This window comes from Podarcis liolepis (assembly GCF_965112155.1).
Source record: "Podarcis liolepis genome assembly, chromosome: 11".
Lineage (NCBI taxonomy): Eukaryota > Metazoa > Chordata > Lepidosauria > Squamata > Lacertidae > Podarcis > Podarcis liolepis.
In genome coordinates, this window is record NC_139565.1 from 31,668,322 (window position 1) to 31,688,211 (window position 19,890).

The 19,890-nt window shown below is 42.2% G+C and overlaps 1 protein-coding gene and 1 long non-coding RNA gene across 15 annotated transcripts in view; one reads left to right on the forward strand and one right to left on the reverse strand.

The window, feature by feature from the left end:
- Positions 1-19,890, reverse strand: part of LOC310688766 — an 82,158-nt gene that overhangs the window by 60,732 nt on the left and 1,536 nt on the right. The gene's annotated exons all lie outside the window — the stretch shown is intronic.
- MEF2C (myocyte enhancer factor 2C) overlaps positions 1-19,890 on the forward strand; it is a 178,705-nt gene that overhangs the window by 4,826 nt on the left and 153,989 nt on the right. For all 13 annotated transcript variants that reach the window (XM_083465372.1, XM_083465393.1, XM_083465381.1 and 10 more), the window contains exon 2: positions 7,971-8,068. The gene's annotated coding sequence lies outside the window, so the exon portion shown is untranslated. The remainder of the gene's footprint in view (positions 1-7,970; positions 8,069-19,890) is intronic.

The window sequence follows — 19,890 nt, forward strand, 5'->3', positions numbered from 1 at the left end:
TAACAAACCACAGTTCCCTACAGGAGTTCTGGAAGAAAGCCAAGTGCTTTAAACATATGGTGTGGATATGATCATAATCTACACAGAAGACATGCAGCATTACAGAGATATGGGCTGTGTTGCCCACATAACCAATTCAAAGATAGAATTTGAGACGGTGGAGAATCCCAGACAGTGAATCAAAGTTATGAGCCCAGAAAAAGGGGAATCTGAGATAGTGGGGTGAAACCCACATCTCATTGTAGTCCATGGAAAATCTCGCTTTTATTTCTGTGAATCATATCCACAGCATGCTCTGACTTGTTCTTATGATCAAACAAATTATTTACACAGCGGACCTTTATATAGGTGGGTCGTGGTTCTTTCTGTCTATTTATAAAAAGTTATATTTATTTGGGAGAGCGAAATTGCTAATTTTTTTACCAACTATATATCTAATAAAACTATTTAATAACGAATGTGCTGTACTCCTTGTTTAACTCCTATTTACTAATTTGGCTGGCTTCCAAAACTCCTGGGGGGGGGAAGACTGACCGTTTTTAATAGACTATAATGTATTTAGTTTCTGAGAAGCTTGTTAGGTGTTGAAGTGTTTTAACTGATTTCACTCGTAGTCAACAGCAATGCAAAGAGAAAGGACAATGAACAGATTAGAAAATCCATGTGAATAAAGAAAGGTAGTTCAAATGCTAATGAATAAGCACCATTTAAAGTTTTAAAAGAATGTTTCTGATTGATAACGTAGCAAATTGTGGATATTGTAATCCCAAAACTACCTGTTTTCAAATAAAATAAAAATACTCTGGGGTGGCATTTTACATATGTTTCTGTACTAAGAGACAACTGCTGCTTTGTGGTGAATTTCAGGTTAAAGAAAGGAATCAAGCCCGAGATGTTTTTGTTGTGTTTTAAATGGCCTAGCATTTAGACTTGTAGTACTGCAGATGAAGTGGGATCTCATTCCTGCAAACCTGGCAAGGCAAGCTGGCTTTATCCTGCTTGTCAGAAAAGCCTTCATCTCACTGCTTTGCTTTCCCAGTCCCAGTACATCCACAGTTCCTACAGCCCATAGAATCCAAACTGGTTTTAAAACATCGTTTTAATACACTGAGTGCTATTTTATATTGCGCTGCACTGGACTATCTCTCTTCCACACCCAGCTTGACTGCCTTCCTGTTTTTGAAAACCTCTCTATTCAGTGTTTGCTCTCACTCCCGAGAGCTTGTGTTTAGTCCACTGATAGTGCAGTGATCTCTCTAGCAGGTTCACATGTTGTTTCATTGTTTCAGATGCTTACTGAAAAACAATATACTGTATACCAATACTGAAAGTTTTGTGGTTTGCAAAGCAATGGAACATAATGGTGAGGAGCATTTTGTTTTGTAGCTCATGCTGCTTTCATACTCCGGCAGCTGACTTTCAGGCTAGATTACCCCCAAGGCTAAATATGCTACTGAAAGAGGCTTGGACCCCACAGTGTACAAGTACAGCCATGCAGTGCTCTAAGAGCATGTAAAGTGTGGGCTGGGCCTATATTGCATGCCTTCATTCCATGCCAGTCTCCTTTCAAATTCCACTCTTCTCTGAACATGGCAGCTGTGTGCTTAATCACATGACAAGGGAAGAGTGATATCATGTTCCCCAGTTAAGTACCAAAAGGCTGCAAAGCATGAGAAGCAGGATAATGAGCAGTGTGGGACTAACGGGGCACGAAGAGGATGCTTTTAGGGGCTTAATTGTGCCAGAGGCAAGCTCAATATCTGTTTCCAGCACAAGGGCTTAACCCTGGAGAATATGAAGCCCAGTTTCCACTCTCAAACAGGACTCCCATTGCAACCACATTTGGGGAGAGATCACATGGCAATAGCATACCTCTTACCTAACGTCACAAAGTATTGTGAGACTGTTGAGAGACCACACCTCTCCACTCCACCCTGAGTTGCACGAAGGGCAAGTCTTCTGTATGTCCAGTCCCCTGTTCCTTTTAATCCATTCATGAATATATTGCTTAATGCCAAAAGAGTATTCTAAGCAGTTTACAAGTATAAAAAACAGTGATGTATTATATTGCCTTTTTCTCCTGCAGAAAAATATAGGATTTTTTTTGCCAGTCCATCTGGTTTGGCTTTGGTGGCTTTTGCTGTTCTTGTTGGCCTTCTTGTATCAATTTGGGGACAGGGTTTATGTTCTGTATGAACTGCCACAATTGGTGCTTTAGCATTGGGCAGCAAATCAGGGTTAGAGATATTAGCAACCCATTTGGGAGTCACCTTAAGGGCTTTGGGCTACTAGAAATAACTGTATCCCCCTCTGGGTCAAAGGTTAGTTGGGGTCTATTCTGCCTTCCTACCCTGCCCACCTAGCAGTTCGAAAGCACCCCTAAGTGCAAGTAGATAAATAGCTTTATACCGGGAAGGTAACAGCGTTTCCAGCTTCATCACGCTGGCCACATGACCCGGAAGTGTCTTCGGACAGCACTGGCTCCCGGCCTCTTAAGCGAGATGAGCACGCAACCCCAGAGTCAGACACTACTGGCCCGTACGGGGTACCTTTACCTTTACCTATTCTGCCATGTGGTTTTACTAAGCAGGAAGGTTGGATGCTACATGTTAATGAGAAATTGCAGCACTAGACTTCATGTCCTTTTAATGTGAAACTGTCATAAGTTGGTAAGGGCTTTTTTCACCCAGCTCAGTACATCTGGTTTCTGGTGTCTTTCGCTTCATCTCCACTGCAAGGATATGTAAAGAGAAGGTAAAAAGCCTTCATCAGCAAGGGCCTATAGAGTCCCCCTGCACACCAGGGATTAGAGGGAAGAGCTTGCAGATCAAATGCCAGTAGCTGGAAACTGCAGGAGGGGAGAATGCTTGGGTCTTGCATGCAGGCTTCCCCAAAGGACACTGGGCTAGATGGGCCATTGGCCTGATCCAGCAGAGCTCTTCATATATTCTTAGAGGTTGGTATTGCCAGGTAGATTTGATCCTAAATATGTAGCTTCCTGGATCCTTATTATTTATCCCATGTCTGCTTGCTTTGATGTTTGCCCTGACTAATAGCTCAGATAGGAGAGCATGAGATCTGAATCTCAAGGTTGTGGGTTTGAGCCCCACATTGGGCAAAAGCCCCACATTGCAGGGGGTTGAACTAGAATAGATAATCCTCGTGGTCCCTTCCAACTCTACAATTCCATGATTCTACTGTGGTCAAAAAGAAAAGAAAAGGTGATGACAAGACCTTCCATTAATGTGCAATGAACATTATATAGTTTAGAAATACGTGGTGTTGGGGTGGGGGCAGATCCCATGTTTCATGCCTCATTCCCCAGTAGCACTGTTGGAGGCAGTATGTCTCTGAATACTAAGTGCTGGGATGCACAAGTGCTATAGTGTGCGTATACTGCTTGTGCGCTTCCTACAGACATCTGGCTAGCCATTGTGAGAAGAGCATGCTGGACTTAAAAGGGTCTTTGCTCTGATCCAGGAGGGTTCTTCTTAATGTCATTATAGCATATGTATTTTTTTACTACTTGTTACTTTGTTACTTACTTTTTAACTGGCATGGAGGGAGGAGAGGTGCTTGTGGGATTTTAGTTGATTAATTTATGTTGTCTTGGGAGCCAAAATAACTTGATAGGTCTTCATTACCATGCAGCTTAACTTCTTTGTGACTGGCGGGAGGCGGGGAGCATCTTCTGCTCCACCCCAGGTACCAAAATGCCTTGGGCCATCTCCGTTCAAAGGGCATTCCCAAGCAGAGGAGGAGGAGTTGTCTCAGAAAGAAGGCATCCTGACATCCCCCCACTTTCTGAAGGGCAGGGGCAAATGTTTGAGCCCTGGAGATCTTTTTTGTTTTCCAACCTTATACCCCACCTCATGTTCAAAAGAATCTCAAAGCAGCTTTTACAATACAAGACATAACACCCAAATAAAATGTATAAAACACGCCATGTTTCATTGCAAAAATGAAAACGTGTGGGAATGAGATCTTCTACTCTTCTAAAGCAACATGCCCTGAACTGGCCCCCTCCATTAAGTTTCGAACTACAACTCCCAGCACTGGGGCTGTTGAGAGCCCAAGACACCAGGTTGGGGTAGACTTTCCTACAAACCTGGCCACATTCCTGAAAAAATGATTTTGTTTAAGAACACACCTGAAACACAGAGAAGATGATAGATAGTCCTAACCATCTCTTTTACACGTGTGTATGAAATGACTCCCTATAGATCCCCAAACCTCCTGCCGAACAGAATCAACCCAGAGCACCCAGGAAATTATCTCCTTGTTGGCAGATTCCCCCGCCTTTCGGACGTGGTATTTTTTCATACCCCCGAAATCCTTGTTGCAGTTGGAAGAGGAGGATCTGATCTCTGCACCGTGGAGCGTCTGAGCTACTAACCGGCAGCCAAGCATCAAATCGTTTTGCAGCAGGAGGAAAATGAAGAGGGGCGGCGGGGTAGCACGTCAATAAGGTCCGAATAGAGCGTTGGAAAAGTATGAAGCGCTCTCCTCGCTCCCCACCCCCGCACCCCCGTTGGTCGGTCCCAGTTTCGGGCCAGCCGCGTGGCTTGGGTCGCACCAAAAAAAGACTGGAGGGGGGGTGGACGAGGAGAGTCTGGGCATCCGGCAGACTGGACGCTCCTGGGTGCTGCCTGGCCCATCGGCCCTTTGGGCTCCTCACGGGCGATATCCAGGAGCAGGAGGCGGCATGGCGGCAGCCGGCATGAGACGGACGGAAAAGGAAGTCTTCCGGCGTAGCCGCAGTGGGGATCGCAGCCCGGTCCCGAAGCGCCTCGTCGCCGCCTGCGCGGTTTTTCTGGAGGGCGCGTGGCGGGGGATGGAGGCGGTGAGCGGATTGCAGGCGTCGGGCTGTGCGACCTCGTTGGCCCCTTCGAGGATCTCTCTCTTTCCTTCTTTCTGAACCTTCCCTGAGACCTGCGTAGGAAGGCAGAAGAAGCAAGGGAGTCCTGACACATACCACCAGCTCCCACTTGGCATGAGAGGACTCAGTCAGCCTCCTTTTTATATAATGTATTTGTTTTAGTGTTTAACTTGCAAGCCACCTTGGGTTTCCTAACAGAAAGGCAGTATATAAATCCAGTCAATAAATACACTTTGAGGCCACAGCTTGACCCTCTTGGCTTTTCAAAACCTTGAGGTCCTTCTCCGTGAAGCCTCGCTGTGCTCCCTACCCCCTTGGCAAGGACAGTGACAGTGGCCCTCTTTTTTCTCCTCTGGAAAGTACATAAAGCTGAAGAAGCAAAGTTGGAAGAGGGATACTGTGGCTGTACACACACCTCTGTTCGCCCAGCTCAAGCACACTCCCGCTTCTGGTTCGGGGAGAGGTGTGCGCATGATGTTTGCCAGAACTATTTTGCAATTTCTTACGAAATGCCACATTTCGACGCTTCCTCTGTCACCCCTTCCAAAACAAGTTTCGATCCGAATTGAGAAAAAGAACAGTCTAGCTGCATTTTAAATGTGTGCACAGTCTAGTTCTCACTTCCTCTTTCAGCTGTATGGGCTTTTCAAAGCTCAGATTAGCTCTTCTAAACCCTCTATTGATCCCTTGGAGAAGGAAAGTTTGTGCGCTCATTTTTTCTGTTGAATGAGGGTGGGTTGATAAGAGGGAGTGACGGGTGACAAGACGTGGGGGGTGTCCATGGCACTCACACAAAAAATTCAAATGTGTTCTTGGGCCTAAAAAGGTTGGTGACCCCTAACAAAGAGTTTTTGCATGCCAGAGCATTCAAGAGACCACATGAAAATGCCCACAACTCCCCCACAGTAGGTTTTGTGTATTGTGTGTACAACTGCATCAGAATGTAGAAGGAATAGGTTAACCCGCAATCCTTTCTAGCAGCCTCCATTGTGGAGGAGGTAAAGTGTGAAAAGAACAAGCAAGCTGAACACAAGTCTGCAATGTAAAAGAAAAAATCAGGGCTGCAATTGTGGGCTTGTTGTTTATCTGTGACTAAGGTCCATGGACCATAGTAGGAATTGCTTCCAAGTAAACAACCCAAGACTCGAACTGGCTTAGACTCGATACAGTTAACAGGGTTCTGATACAGACTATCAACACTTTGTTATTGCGTACAGCAATACAATGAATGTCTCCCCCATGAATTTTGTAAGTTAGAAACATAGAAAGCTGCTTTATATTGGTTAGACCTTTGGTCCATCTAATTCAGTGTTGTCTATGCTGACTGGAAGTGGCTCTCCGAGCTTTCAGGCATGAGTTTTCCACAGCCCTACCTGCAAATGCTAAGGGCTGAACCTTGGATCTTCTGCATGGAAAATGTGTTCTACCACCAAGTTATGGAAACAACCTAGAATAAAACATTCACACAAATAATTCAGTTAGTGATACATTGTATATCAAATGCTGTGTGTGTGCGCACACGTGCATGTGTGCATGCGTTTTCACCCTCCTTGCTTCCTTCAGAAGTTCCAGTGAGGCCGTTTTATGGGGGCAATTTCTCTGTGAGAGACTTCAGGCCCCTCTTGTAGCAAAGTTTATTTACAAAATATAGAGGAGGAGCAGCAGTAAAAGTCACCAAGCAACACCCATCCATCTTCTCAACATCCTTTACCATCTACAAACCTCTTAGCAACCACTTCTAGTAACCTCAGCCTCAGATTTCTGTTTTCTCCTTTTTGCTTATATTCAAACACACACACACACACCCAACAACAACAAAAAAACCTATATCTCTCAGTGTCTGCCTAGGCTGGTTGGGTATGATAAACTCCAGTGAACTAGGGTAGCCAATAGCATGGGAGTAGCCAGGATTTATTTTAGGAGGGGGGCACAGAACTGAGTTATATGTGATGCAATTGGTCGGTTAGTTAAGTATTTTTATTTATTTACTTGATTTAGGGGGCCTGGCTGCACGTATGGCCAATTGTCCTCAAAGCCATTAATCAGGAGACCCTCTTACCACCATCAGATGTCAGGTTGGAGAGAAGAAGAGGTCCTTTAGCATGATCAAGAAGAATGACTATATCTACACCACTAGGAACTAGAATTACTTTGAATCACAGCCCTTACAAAGCTTTAAAAAAAATCCAAAAACCCACCTGTGTTCCAAGCTAAGATGTTGTGATGGATTGACTCTGAAAGGCTGTCCACATAAGACTCTTGTGCTTCTTGTTCAGCACCTTAATATACAACTAGAATGTAGGTAGAAGTACTTTGGGGTGGGGAGCACCATGTTGACCAAATATATTCTCAAGGGACTGTATCCAATGTTGGTCAAATTCAGAGCAGACCCATTAAAATTTGTGATCAGGACTAACTTAGGTACAGTAATTTCATTGGGACTCATCTGAGTGGTGGTCTTTCCATTAAACATGCCACCAGCACTGCTATCATGATCCCTCTGATTTAATATATCTATTGAAGATGAAATAGCTGTAAAGTTATGGAGCTCCCTCCTACTGGAGCTACAATTGGCCTGCCCAATACTGTAATGTTTTTCTAACACATTTATTTACTCTGTCGTTTGAAGTTGAGGCACTAGTTTCGAGTCTCTGGGACTGTTCTATGTTGTCAGATTACTTTAGTTTAATGCTAATTTTTTTGCTATTTTAATATTATCATTTTGTTTTATTGTATGGTTTTATATTATGTTGTATACTGCCCTTAAGATGAAGGGTTGTCTAGAAATAACAGCAACAATCAGTATAATGCATCTCACATAATATGCCAGTTTGCATTTATTTCAGTCTAGCGTTCCAGATTTGGTGTGGTTCACTATTATGATAATTCAGCATCTTGGATAATTTAAACAGTATTTACTCAAAATACTCGATCTTAGTTGCTTGTTAATACGTAGTTTCTAAGTGATATCAACCAGATTGCCTAAAGCTTTACAGGAACTGTTGTCTTCAAGAATTTTCATATTATTTGCTTCACGAATAGAGATCTGCATTTTAATAATGTCTTACTGTTCTGCTTTTAAACATTGAAGGTGCCGACTAAGAGTTGTAAACTGTGAAGTAACTACTATGGAACAGCTTAAGTAAAGCACCGAAGGTGGATGAATTTGAAATACAGAGGGTGTATGTGGTGAGTGTTTCATATTTTAATTCCCTGCCTCCTGCAAGATCATTCAATATTACAAAAAGCTCTATTTATTGCTTCCTTTTTTGGATTTAGGGCTCAAGCTAAACTCTGCAGTTGTGTGTACTAAAAGGTATACGGATGACAAAGCTTCTCCCTAATCACTACTTATTGTACATTATATCGTTTTAGCCATGGCATGCCACGGTATTTAATATACATGTGTCACCCTTTCAGCTCCTACCTTTGAAAATATATTTTACAATTAATTCATTCCACAAGAAATTATATACATTTTCATTCTCCCCTATGGATTGTGAAATATTTAAATTACCCTCCTGGAATCTACATCCTATTATAACGAGATTTTGGGAATTTATATGTTATGGGCAATTATAAAAGCAATATGGATTGAAAGAATATTCTGAATGATTGGAGAACAAATACAGTATTGTTGAATAAAATCTTGTGGGGTAGATCAATCTATAGCCTTGGTTCCTCTCAGGGTGGGTTGCTGTGGCAACCGCCCCAGCTTATATATATATATATATATATATATATATATATATATATATATTCCCCTAAAGCTTGTTTCAAGAGCTGTACCCAGCATGGGCCAAGCTTAAAAGCAGACAGATGTAGAAAGAAGTGCTTTCGTGAACTACTCTTTCAAGACAGGCCTGTGGTAGAGAGGAGCATAGGAAGACATGGGGTGGGGCTGAACTATGAACAGAAATTGGAACCCAAGTCACCCAGGGTTAGGATGTATAAACTCTGGGGTATTCAAATGTGACTCTGGCACTCTGTAATTTAATTGTCGCTTTTGCAATGTAAATTGGCAGCGCTGTTTCTTTTGAAGAAATAAACATTTGACTATCACTCCAAATTGAAGAAGGGGGGGGGACTCGGATAATTACTGAAAGGGGATGTTAACTGAGCTCACCATGAAATAATCATACTTGTAAAGGAAAGAGACACTTGGCTGCACCTCAGCCCGTGGTAAGGGTATGGAAGGGTTGATTACTCCAATAATTACACCTCCTGTTGTGCATTTTTCCCCCTGTGTGTTTTGTTTAATTCAGATGTAAGTTTCAGGTGGAAGGCTGGGAAATGGTGCAAGATTTTCTGTTTCCTGTTGCCAGCAGGCCTAGGCCTAACAGGAACCCTTAATCTTACCTTCCTGGAAGAAATCCAACGGGGATTTGCTGCCAATTATTGGCTGTTTGTAACACATGTTTTTAAAATAATGGTCTGGAGGTGATGGTGTTTCAGTGTAAATTATATTGAATGCTAAATGACACAGGAAGATTCTTCAGGTGCTGTAAGAACTATTTTTATTTGAAGTCTAAAAATATTCTCTACTGAGTTTCAAGAATGAAGGAAACAATTTGACTTCTATACTGCTTGTCTATGAAGTACTGAAACACTTTTTTTTTTTAAAGGGGGAGGTGTCTTCTTCATTGCTTTGGGCATCTTTGCTCTGACTGAAAAATAATGTTGGCACAAACCACTGAGTATCAGTCCCCAGGATAAGGTCACATCTATTTAAAAACTGGGCCCTAATAACCTAAATATGTAGACGATGCACAGGACATATGAAGCCACTGCATATATTTCTTTCAGTGGTGTCATTCTCTGATTTCGGGCTATTGAGCCAAAGTAGTGCTGACCTTTGCCCTGTCAAGCTGAGAGCCTTGCCTTTGAGACATTTCAACACTTTGCGGCAGCTTCCCCCCAAAGAAATGCAAGAAATTATAGAATTTTGCTCACTACACTTGGGTTGGCTTCATATAATTCCCCTTCCCCTTATTTCACCCTCTCCCAAGTGATTTTGTGTTGTGTGTTTAGCAACATCCCAAGATGACAGACACTGTTGAGTTTTGTCAACCCTTGTCCAAGAGACAACCATCTTGGTGCATATAATTTCCTGCATTTTTTTCAATGCCCCCAGCTTTGCTTTGAATAATTTCAGACCAGTTTGGGCTATGTGAACATACAGTTCCTGGGTGACCATAGGTAAGGATTTTGCAATGTATTTCTTTCTCTGTCTAAACAGCAGCTGATAGCCTGTAGGTTGAATTCTGATCACCCTATTCTTGTGCGCAAAAAATAGACACTTTGAACAAGCAATAGCTTCTCTAGTCCTACATCTACTATCAAGATATCTATGAGATCCAGTTCCTAAATCCCATCTCAGAGCCACTACCAGACTGTTTCTATTCTGTGGATAAGAATTCAGTTGCAGATCTGCAAATTCACTTTGCGAAATGAAAGTGGATTTAGCCTTCTTGCACAGCAAATCCACTTCCCCCCCAAATTGGACATTTTCAGTAAGGAAAATGACTGGAAAGTATGAGAAAACAATATTTTGATACAAAGTTGTACAGACCCCCCACAAACAAATCAGGATGAGTGTGCAACAAACAGCCAACATTGTACAACCTCCCCACAAACTTTGTGAAGAGAAATCGGGATGAATGCTCAGTAGGTCACCTGGAAGCAAGTTTTGTCCTACTGAGCACTCTACTGCCCTTCTAGCACATGCTAGAAATCTGAAATGACGAAGAAATTGTGGGGACCATAGATCTTTGTTTATAGTCAGATTCATTACTGAACTCTATATGAAGTCAAGTTATGGTAGGCTCATAGGTCTCTGTTTCTCTATGTGCATGACTTCTTTCCTTGGGGCAAGCTGGCTTCAAGGGTCAGGTGGTGCTGCAAGTGATGAAAGAGAAGTTTTCTCTCCATGGAAGAGCCCAGCCTCTGCCTCCATTCATGCCTTGCTTGTCTCCTTGAAGACAACCAGGGTGTGAAGGGGCAGATGGGCCTGTGAGAGTGAAGGAAGGAGTGCCCTCTCTCCTAGTGCAGGCTGGTGACTCTGAAAAGAATTGAGCCATACCCCATGACCATGCAGCCGCTCCCCCCGCAAGCAATGGGTAAAAGCAATGTTTCTCTCATTTCTAATTTCTCCAGTCTTAAATTCATTGTTGTTGTTGCTTTGAAGAATGAAGTCCTCATGAAAATTCATAAGCATTTCACTATAAATATCTCCTAATATACACATTTTTAATACAATTTCCCCTTATGAAAACATTTTTGCAAAAAAAGCTTTCCTGTAATGTAATACAATTTTTAATGCTATTTTCACTAATATGTGGATGTTTATTTACAAAGCTGGTGCATCATGGTCCTTGATCCAATTTATGGGGCTGTGAGGTTAGACAACATTATGTGTTCCCTTCTTCTTCTGTGACTTTGAACAGCCAGGTATCTTGAAAGGAATTCTTGGTGTTACTGTAATTCAAGACATATCCTACAAAAAGTTACATGATCTACCTTAAAGCCCGTAGTCCAGATCCAAAGGGACCACCTAAACCTGAAAGCTGAGGAGAAAACGATGTGCACATTTCATCAAACCTTTAAGCACTTTCAAGCTCCGTTGCTTTCAAAAGGAGAGATTAACTCTCCCATTGAAATCAACGCAGGTTAGCAGAAGTTTCTCCATGCATTTGAACTTTTTGATGGCTGCAACAGCAAGTAGTTATTTCTATATGTGAAACAGCCATCACAAATCAAACACCATCTCACACCATGTCAAGCCCAATGATTTTCAAGTGAGGCAGCTCACCACAATCTGTGGTAAGTCACTGTGTGATGCATTATTGAGTGGTGGGCATTCATACATGCATGTGTCAGGAATGTGGCTGCATAGTGACGAAGTGATATACAGTCAACGAGCAATTTGCACAGGGGTTCCATTCTTGGACCCCATGTGTGTTAGTGGAGAACGTATAAGCACACCCCACCCCATTCTGCTCTGCTCCTGTTCCGCCCTTTCAGTGACGTGTTTTCTGACATTTTCAGTCATTTCTGGGTTTGGTGCTGTGCACACATGTGCTTTCATGCATCTTTTGGATACATCTTAAGCGGCCGTTGCCAGTATTGTGAACTTCCTCTAGAGCTTGGTCCCAATAATAGGTATACATCGAATCTTGAAACCACAGAGGAGTTATAGCGTATCTAAGAGAGTTTGTACTGGTCCAGTAAACACTTCCGCTGCGCCACCAGCAACAGCTCTCTTTGCAGAGTATTAATTAAGTCCAGTGCAGAGATTCTTGTTGCAGTACAAGCTTCAGAGTCTCAGCAGCAAAGAAATAACGACACAGGGAAGCCTGTCTTTCCAAAGACAGGTTTATTGCAGAAAGATAACAGAAACACCTCCGGAGCTTTCGGACATTTTGCTTCACGCCCCACAGGCAGAGAAAACAAACACTCTTTATATACTGAGCAACTTAACAACTTAACGAGCTTGACTACTTAAAGTCACATGACATTGCTAACTTGCCAGCGTCTTAGGTTTCACACCCTAACACCCCCTCTCGCTGGCAATACAAAAAACAAAATTACTTCAGACCCATTTCTTCACAAAAGTTTTCATGCCGCTGAAACCCAAGCGGTTTTGTAAAACCATCAGCTTGATTTTCATGACTGGGACAGTAATTTAATTTAACAATTCCTGCTTTTACCGTTTGACAAACATTTTGAAAGCGGATATCCAAATGTTTTGTACGACCTTTAAACTGCCCATTTTGTGCTAACTTAAGACACGGTTGATTATCACCCCATACAGTGATTGGAGTGATGGCCTTTTCATACATCTCTTGTGCCAAGCATTTGTAAAATTCTAGATCTCTACATAACTCAGATAAGGCACAGAACTCAGCTTCTGTTGACGACAAAGCAATCAGGTTTTGTTTCTTGGATCTCCACCCAATCAGAGAGTTACCAAATTTTATTACACAGCCAGACACTGATTTTCTATCCTTTAAATTTGCCCAATCACTATCTGCCCAACAAGTAATCTGTGCTTGTCCTTCTGAAGACAATTCAAGGCAAAAATCTTTGGTGTATTGTAAATATCTTAACACTCTTTGAATTCCTTTCCATGCATTTACACTAGGTTTCGAAGATTCTCTGCTGAGTAAGTTAACAGCGTAAGCAATATCTGGTCTACTCCATTGCGAAAGATGAAGTAGGCTTCCCAGTGCTGACTGAAAGATTTCAGCACGCTTGAATTCAGCACTATCCTTGAACTCATTGCCTTTTACAAAACCCATTTCCATTGGTGTTCTAACACCTGCACACTCCGTCATGTTAAACTTTTTCAACATTTGCAATATCTTGCCTTTTTGATTCAGTAGAAAACTGCCATTTTTGGTCCTATCTATCTGAACACCAAGATAGACCTTCACATCACCAAGATTCTTAACTTTGAAGTGTTTATTTAACTCTTTGGCTAGTTTTTTTACTTGTTCTTGTGTCTTTGAAGTATAAATCAGGTCATCTACATAAACAAGCAAAGATTCTTGAGCATCTCCTGAACCTCTGAAATATAAGCAATTGTCAGCCTTGCTCCTGCTAAAACCAATGCCTACCAAAACGTCATTCAAACACTCATTCCAATTATGAGCGGATTGCTTGAGTCCATAAATAGATTTATGTAGTTTCCATACCTGATTTGATTTACCAACTTTCAATCCTGGCGGTAGCTCCATATAGAGCTCTTCAGCCAAGTCTGAATGAAGATAAGCTGTAGAGACATCAAATTGATTCACTTTGAACCCTTTCTGAGCAGCAACTGCTAATAGTGCCCGTAGGGTTTCACTCCTTGAAGTGGGTGCATAGACTTCAGAATAATGTAACCCCTTTCTTTGCGTAAAACCTCGAGCTACAAGCCTTGCTTTGTACTCTGGTTTCCCCATCGCTGTTGTCTTTATCCTGTACACCCACCTACAACTTACAGCCTTGGTACCTTCTGGCAGTTTGGTGATGGAAAACACACCCAGTTCTTTCATAGAATTCAACTCCTTTTGCATGGCCTCACGCCACCTACTGGCCTCCTCCTGGGGTAATTGCTCAACCTCCTCAAAACTTTCAGGTTCGCAATTTGCCAAACCAGCCCAAACACTAATAGCTTGGTACCTTTCAGGAGGTTTACCTTTGTTGGCACGCTTGGAACGCCTTAACAGTTCCTGCGATGTTCCTTCAGTTTCCCCCTCTGACCCAGAATCACTAGTCGTCACCTGTTTGTCACTAGTGGTTGTAGAACTTTCTGATTCTGACTTTACACGTCTCTCTTGCTGTACAGGTGAACTTTTATAGCTAGAAGATTCTGACTTTACAGACGTGGGTGAACTAGGCGATTTCTCACCCTTGTCCTCAGACTCAAATTCCTCAGTCTGTTCTGGAACTAATACCTGCCCTGGGGCCTGAGTTTCATTGTTACTGTTCACCACATCAAATAGTATGTCAGGATTCCCATGAATTTTATTCCAACCATCCTGTTCACAAAATTCTGCACTTCTGCTGATTGTGATTTTCGTTTGATTGCCTTCTACATTCACAAATCTCCAACCTTTTGTGTTTGCTTGATAACCACAGAAAAACATTTCTTTAGACCTAGGATCGCCTTTCCTACGTTGTGCCCTAGGCACCAGCACATAAGCACGACATCCAAAAACTCTTAGATGATCAATTTTTGGTTTTTTCCCAAATAGCATGAAGTAAGGAGTGTTGCCTACTGTGCTATTGTACACTCTGTTAAAAGTATAATTCGCATACAGTGCAGCCTCAGCCCAAAAACGCTGTGGAAGTCCAGAATCAAACAGCAAAGCAGCAATGGCTTCCTGTAATGTTCGAAATTTTCTTTCAGCAACTGCATTCTCCTGTGGTGAATAGGGATTGGTAAGTCTATGAACTATACCTTTCCTTTTTAACCACGTCTCCAGCGTGTGGTTCACAAATTCCCCACCACGATCTGATTGTATTTTACGTACCCTGGTGTCAAATTTACATTCGACTTCTTCAATCCAATCCATCAGGATGGAAGCTGCTTGTGATTTTTCTTTCAGAAAGAAAACCCAACTAGCCCTTGAAAAATCATCCACCAAAATTTGCATAAATCTCGCACCTCCAAGCGATTTGACTGGCATAGGGCCACACACGTCTGTGTGCACAAGTTCAAAGGGTTTCTTGCTTACTCTATCAGATCTAGGATAGTTACATGTCTTAACCTTAGCATGTTTACAAGCACAACAATCCAGAAAATTTGGACAGGGTTTAATGTTACACTCCTCAGCTAAATCTGGCATCTTGCTTACATACTTAAAGCATATATGAGCTAACCTTCTGTGTAGTAGATGTGCACAACCTGTATGAGGAGCCTTATTTACACACTTAGCTTGCGCTTCACCTGTTGAACATCTACCTGCTGCTAACTGCTCTTCATCCAAAACAAAAAGCCCATCCTCACAGGGAATTTTAACTAGCTCCTTCCCCTGTTTCGAAATGGTGCACACATCATTTTCAAACTCAACCTTAAAACCACTTTTTACCAGGCATGACACACTCAAAAGTCCATTCTTCATTCCTGGAAGAACAAAAACAGGAAGGTTGGTTTGCAAACAGTTAACAAAAATTGTGCCTTTAAGGTTCATTTCTCGTTTACTATTGTCTGCTATAGTCACGGTTTTTGCAACTGGCAATGTCTTGCAGTTCATCAAGCGGCCACTAGATGTCGCTGGAACTAAACTGTGACTTGCTCCACTGTCAATTATCCACTTCAAGGTTTGTTGGCTCCTTTTAGGACTCTGTTGTGCTGCCATTGCAGATAGTCCCTTATCAGCACCTGCTCCCCCTCTGGATCGTTGATTCTTGTAGTTCTCACGTCGTCTTCCCCTGTAGCTCCGGAAACTGGCCCTGGACTGTTGAAATTCCTGTTGCTTTTCTGGACACTTTGCTATCAAATGAAACCTGCTGCCACATCGAAAACATGACTTGCTGGCCATAGCAGACACTTGTGAGGCTTCCTTACAGCTCTGCCTGCTAGTTTCCCCACGCTGGGAATTATCTGAACATCCAACCCTTGGGGTATTTGAATTATCAATACGTTTTCGATGATGTTGATATTCTTGCTCACACAATCTACCAGTCACATAATTCATATTCAGCTGGTCCTCTGGCAAAACTTGTAAAGTTAGTACTAAGTTTTCAAACCCTGCATGCAGGCTGCTAAGCAGAGTATAAACTTTAATATTTTCAGGAAAGTTCACACCTAAAGATGACAGTCGGTTGAAATACTCAGTCATCTGTGACATGTGTTCAACCACACTATCCCCTGGCTTCAGTTTCAACTCATACAAAGCACGTATAATGTTCACCTTCTCTCCGGGCGTGGCTCTATGGTGAATTCGCCTAAGAGCTTCCCAAATTTCAAATGCAGACCTTAAATTTTCCACATGAGGTAATTGGGAATCATCTATCGATACCATCAACATGCATCTAGCTTTAGTGTCCATTTTATCATGTTCCCTGTTCTGAGCATGTGCAGCAGCCCGTTGCTCTGCTGTGGCATCTGCTGCAACAGCCACAAACGGCTTTCGCCTCTGGACATAGTCAGCCCACACTTCTTTGGCTTCCAACCAGACTTGAGCCCTCTTAGACCACTGCACGTAATTAGCAGAGTTCAACTTTGTAAAGGGAACCTGGAAATTTTCCACTGCCATTCTTGGGGTCTGCTGCTACTCCCTCTGTGTGCCCTTTCTTCTCTTTCCCCTTGGGATTTGTCTTACTCACTTTTCAGACGCTTCCAGCCTCCTCTGAAGCCTCTCAGTTCCTTTAAGAGCTGGATTTACGACCAAGCCGGTCTTCACTCATCCGAATGCTGCTTTCACTTTCTCTGCACACAATACAGCTGTAGAAACGTAGAAGGGGTCCATAACCTAAGAGAGTTTGTACTGGTCCAGTAAACACTTCCGCTGCGCCACCAGCAACAGCTCTCTTTGCAGAGTATTAATTAAGTCCAGTGCAGAGATTCTTGTTGCAGTACAAGCTTCAGAGTCTCAGCAGCAAAGAAATAACGACACAGGGAAGCCTGTCTTTCCAAAGACAGGTTTATTGCAGAAAGATAACAGAAACACCTCCGGAGCTTTCGGACATTTTGCTTCACGCCCCACAGGCAGAGAAAACAAACACTCTTTATATACTGAGCAACTTAACAACTTAACGAGCTTGACTACTTAAAGTCACATGACATTGCTAACTTGCCAGCGTCTTAGGTTTCACACCCTAACAGTATCAACCTTCATAGTGCTTTGCAGCATGTCATCTGTCTGGGGTAACTAAATTTTTCCTGTTGTCTGCACCATTATCACGTTAAAGGTGTTTGTTTTGTTTGTCACTGTGGAAGAAAGAGCAGGGCTGGTGCTGAAAAGAAAATGCTAGTGCTGTATGACTGAATGTGTGGCAGTTATCAACAGGCCCACATTGTCCTGGATACTATTTGATGCTGTGGATTTCAATCCTGAACAGTTTCTACATTGTTTCAAAACCAGTTCCTGTTCAAAATGTAATCTAAAAAATCCAAAATACTGAACTATGGTAAAATTGCTCCTCAGCCATTTATGGTGTGCCTCTTATACCCATGACAGAGATGTGTCTGCCTGTTGAAATAGTAGAATATCAAGTCTTTCCAATAACACAGTGCAGCAATAAAACAATAACACGTTGCTCTTAATTTACAGTCTTACCTTGTATTGTGTGCTATGATGATTGCCACTATGATGTGCAAGAGTTTTGTCTTTGGTGATCAATGGGAACCTGGAGGTTCCTTCTCCAGGCAATAAAAAGAAGTTATTCTACATTTTCTGGTCTTTATTCCCTCAACTCTGGAAGTACACAGGTTCTTTTCGGGCATTTATTTATTTATTTAAAAAATCATTTATAAACTTCAATATGTCTGCATACATATACCCTGAATATGTAAGAAACCATTCTTTTGTGGTGCATCCAAACCAATAGGCACTTGACCATCTGAGATGGCGTCACATCATCCATTCCTCCATCACAAAAGAGGAGTCATGCCACGGCCAGATTGTTGGATGAGAACCTGAGAACCTTAAGTTTAAATCTGCCCAGCACCATCATTGTGCAGTGCTTGAGTAAAGCTCCCCTTTAGCAAAAATAAAGTGCAGTATCTGATGGGAATGATAGCAATTGTAGATGATTGGCTGAAACTGGATTCCCTCTGAAACAAAGTTGTGTGCTTCATAGACACCTCCTGCTCCCCTCCTGTTCAGCTATAGATTCCTTCGTCTATCTCTTCCTTATGCTATTATCTATAGTGTCATCTGTGTGCCAGGTGCTGGACAAAACACTGAAGTCTGGCCGAGAGGACTTGGCAGCATTTGAATTACGTAATATGTATAAAAGGTGTGATCAGAACTTAGAACTTATCTTAAACATTCCTATCACAGTGATACACCAAACAATGTAAGGAAGGATTCAGATATACAAAATGCTGGAAGGTTCACTCTTCAGTGGCATAAATCCTAACACCTAGAAAATAATGCTCAAGCAGCAGCAAATTATGTTGAATTGGTAAGTGGGCAGAGCAATCATAGGTGGTGGAGGACTCTGTGGCAGAGAAACTGCAACTTTATAAGTTCTGCCACCTTTCACGGGCAAGGGGTGTGTGTGTGTGTGTGTGTGTGTAGGAGACGGGTTTTCCATTCCCAAGACCCACCACTGTTCAGCCTTCCAAATTTTCCCCTCCCGATGACACCAATACAGTATTCTATTTTGGGGAGTGTGTTCGGTGAATGAGAGGGCCTTGGATCCAAGACCTGCCCTCTCCAGCATTCTTGAACACCCTGTTTCTGGCCTTGCTCCTTTCAGAGTTACTACTGGTAAACTCTGACAGCAGCAGAACCTGGTCCCACACCCAGAAAGCCTCTGCCTGAAGAGAGGGAGGCCTACACCACCCAACAACTTCTCAGCCACCCTTGCAGGGAACAGAAGTTCAGTCCCTTATTCCATATAAATAATTAGATACCTTTCCTTTCCATTCCTTTTCTTTTTAAAGAAAGCCACTGAATTCCAAAGTACAAATACTTTTCCTTTTCTTTTGGCAATAGGGATATTTAATTAAATATATACTTTTATGTTTTCTTTTAAAAAAAATACAAGTGGCTGCATTGGTTCATGGGGTTGGGGGAATCTAAAAGTCAACAATATGGTGATAGGCACAGTAGGAGAAATGTAAATGTCTCCACGTACTGAGCAAGCTTCAAAGTACCCCAGCCCTCTTGTTAAACAACAAGCAGAAAAAGAGAGGAGGAAAGAAAAAAGATGGTCTTGGGTATCTATCTATCTATCTATCTATCTATCTATCTATCTATCTATCTATCATCTATCCATTTGTCCACATTCTGTTTTTTGTTTTGCTTTACATCCAGCCTGAAGAAGCATTCTGTGGAACTTCAAAGCTTGCTCTCTGTTGTGTGACATTTCAGTTGGTCTTAATTAAAAGGATTATCCTGCTCTTGATTTTGGATTTAACCTGGATTGTCTCTTGTTTTCGGGGCCTCTTCAGATTGTGAAGTGGTGTGAATGTTTTAAGCAATATTCATATACCTGAATATTCATTGTGAGAGGTGAGGCTGCAGGGAACCAGGCAGAGGGCCTTTTCGGTAGTCACTCTTGCGCTGTGGAACACCCTCCCAGCAGATGTCAAACAGATAAGCTGCTATGTGATTTTTGAAAGACATCTGAAGGCAGCCCTGTACAGGGAATTTCTTAGTGTTTGATGCTATATTATGTTTTTACTGTTTTTTGTTGGGAGCCGCCCAGAGTGGTTGGGGCAACCAATACAGATGGGTAGAATAATAATAATAATAATAATAATAATAATAATAATAATAATAATACATGCTCCATGCCCTTAATTTATCACCTCTGTAAAAGTCATGTTTTATTCTGTATTTGAACGC